This window comes from Trachymyrmex septentrionalis, unplaced genomic scaffold, assembly GCF_001594115.1.
Source record: "Trachymyrmex septentrionalis isolate Tsep2-gDNA-1 unplaced genomic scaffold, Tsep1.0 scaffold69, whole genome shotgun sequence".
In the NCBI taxonomy this organism is placed as follows: Eukaryota; Metazoa; Arthropoda; class Insecta; order Hymenoptera; family Formicidae; genus Trachymyrmex; species Trachymyrmex septentrionalis.
In genome coordinates, this window is record NW_017305873.1 from 1,530,036 (window position 1) to 1,533,279 (window position 3,244).

The following is a 3,244-nucleotide window of genomic DNA, read 5'->3' on the forward strand; positions in this document are numbered from 1 at the left end:
CAGAAATCATGTGTAAGAAGTTTGAATTAATCTGTCCAAAAAGAACCAAAAAACTTTCGAAACGTGTACAGAGAGAAGGAACGTAGATATGTAAAACAGACATAATGTATCGATTATCATGTACGTTCAGTAGTGAGGATCAACACAGACTCTTACTTCGCCCGCTGATTGAGTTTTGTTATTGAGTTTATTATTTATTGATTATTATTTATTTTTTCATTGAAAAATAAAAATATCGATAGCGAATTTATGAAAAATCTATGAAACTTGAAGTGGTTGAGAGAGACTAGTAGTACAATATTACCTTATGTGTGTGGGAATCTTAGATATTAAGGCTTGGAACAATATGTTTCAAACCTTAGATATTAAGGTTTGGAACATATTGTAAACCCAAGAGAATTTCGTTCCGTACTTCAATATACAATATAATAAAACGAGGAATCGAAATCGAATCGCCAAATAAAATATTTACTGTGAGGGTTTGCTTTTTATTAGTCGTATTTTATGATAATATTAATTATTACATTTTTCGAAGTTCTTATCTCTTCCTTTATCCCGGTGAGTCGTGCATTATTAAGGAAGGTGGAATTTCCGAAAGAGCGGAGGAAATGATGCCTCTCTTGTTTCGCCAGAGGAAACTTTTTCACTTTGTCTCTCTTGCAGTTCGATATAAAGCGGAATATTAACGTCGCAGTGTCAATTTCGAATAATATTCCGCGAATGTCACCGCGCACGACTCACTCCTTCATTCTCGTCCCTCCACTTGTACCGACATGTTTTTCCTCGCTTTTCCTCCGCTTTTTCATCCTCTCGTCACGACTCTATTTAAACACGAGGATATTCCTTGCCATTCGGCTCTCTCTCTCTCTCTCTCTCTCTCTCTCTTTCTCTCTCTCCCTTCTGTTTAAAACCAGGCCACCGACCCGAACTCTCTTGATCGTGAAACCATGATAAAGTTCGAGGCGGTAAACTTCATTTCTCGCCAATATCCCCGCAACGATCGCAGTGGCGTCTGATTACATATCGAATAAAATTTTACTCATCTTCCATCATCTTTGTTTCTCGTATTTTATACGGCGATTTTCCGCGTATTTGATCTTCGATTCCGACTCTGCAAGAATCCTCGTTCTCGATTCTAGCTCATGAAATGTCCGATGTCCCTAAGTAATAACATTTATCTTTTCTCCTATGAACTTTCTTCAGTCCAGTGCAGTTTAGTGCAGTGCACTGCAGTCCAGTGCCCTGGACAAGACTGCACTGCACTGAACTGTACTGTAAAATTTGCAGGGAAAAAACCTAGCTAAATAAAACTCTAAATGTGTGTGTAATGAAAGATCGTGTGTAATGTAAGATGTTTTTTTAATTTTTTATTTATTTTACCCTTTCGTACATTTTATTTACATGCAACGCGAAAGAACAAGGTCTGCTCATGGCAATGTTGCATACTTCCTTGAATGAAAAAGTTTGTGTTGCGTTTTGTATTCAACTTTGCAATGACCCGTAGAAAAGTATATTGTCTCTTTATAACTGATAAACTAAATCAATCTTTTTACTTAGATACTGGCAAAATACCAAGTTTTCTTTATTATAGTTTGGAACATTAAATATATAACAATAAAGAGAAAGTGGAGTTTAGCAAGTTTGCTTTTATACATAACTCGTCCTTTTGTTTCGGTTTTCTCTGCATTTCCCTTCTCTCAGATCCTTCTAACAAAAGGAAAAAACTGAGGTATATGGGAAGTCATTAATCTGACAGAGCGTGATCATCGACTATGCGAATAAATTACTCCCTCCTTGCAGTCACGTTTCGCAATAAACGACAATGCAAACAAACAGCGTTTTACATGGCACATGCTGCAAGTATCAAATTCCCGCTCGACAAGCAATTTACAGAGCATACGAGCCTCTCGTTCGATAGACGAGATCGCTGCATGTTATTATTCTGCTCTCGTAGTCCGACCCTTCGTAGTAATAGTGGCGCCAAAAGTCCGACTATCTAACGCAATCATCGTATGATAACACGATCGATGAAACGGCCCTTGTCGCCATTGTACATATACGCGACATGAAACAAAAAAAGAAAAAAAAAATAGATTACTCAAAAACTGAAAAGGTAAAAAACCGGGAGGAAAAGAACAGAATTCAATCTCCCGCCTGTCTCGTTCCACTTGATCATTCCAATCGAACGATTCCGTCGTCGGGCATACTGCATCGAGAATCCGATCGGTCCGACCCTTCGCGAAGAGGTGGAGTCACTTTCGCAACTGGAATAATATCGGGGCGAGCGTCAATTTCCTCCATCGAAATGTAGACGGGATTTTCTCGCCGTGCATAGCGTGCAACGAGGGCGCTTACTAGCCGCGCTGTCGGCTTTGAACTTTCCGCGCATAGGGGGCTTCATCGTCCGGCCGGAAGTAATTCCCATGCTAATCCCTCTTTGTCCGCGGGATGGACCGAACGGTAGCTGCGGCGTCTCGATGCTTCCCCTTTTCCCTTGGAGCTAGATTACATGAAACGACGGCCGACCCCTCCATCAGCGTCGCGCGAAATTCCGCAGATAAACCCGCTCGAGACGCGGATCGAAAATGCTGCGAGTGGATCGGCGGGAATGGTTGCAGCTTCGATAGTCGACGAATTTCACTCGGAAAGCTCGAATGGCGGTTCTCATCGTAGTACGAGACTCGAGGCTGGATAATCTCTTAGGGCATGCGCAGAAGGAAATTGAGAAGGGCCTTGGCAAACATACGAATTTCATGACACGAGAAACAGACTACGAAATTCGTACTTTCTATCTCAAAATTATATATTACATTTCCTTGGAATTGATATTAATGCTATCGCGATGTAAATTTATTCATGCTCTGGAAGTTGTCTATAAATGATTATGAGACATAATTTATTCACGTCTCAAAGAAAGCGTAACTTAGCATTTTAACGAAATTGGATTTTTTATATTTTTTGAATATCTTTTGCATAATACACTTGATACGATAGGAAATAAACTGTAGCTTATCCGAGGAATTATTATGAGATAAGTGATGGAATTTTTTTACGTACTATTCTAAATAAATTTATTGTTTATAAACATTTAATAAAACGAATTTATTTAGAGTCATGCATTATTAAAGCTTAATAGCTTTCAAAATTTTTATCAGTTCGTCCAATAATAACTGACTTATGTTTATTAAGTGGTACGTCTATCTTATACGCACTTCCTGATGACGTGTTATCTCGATCACGCGAC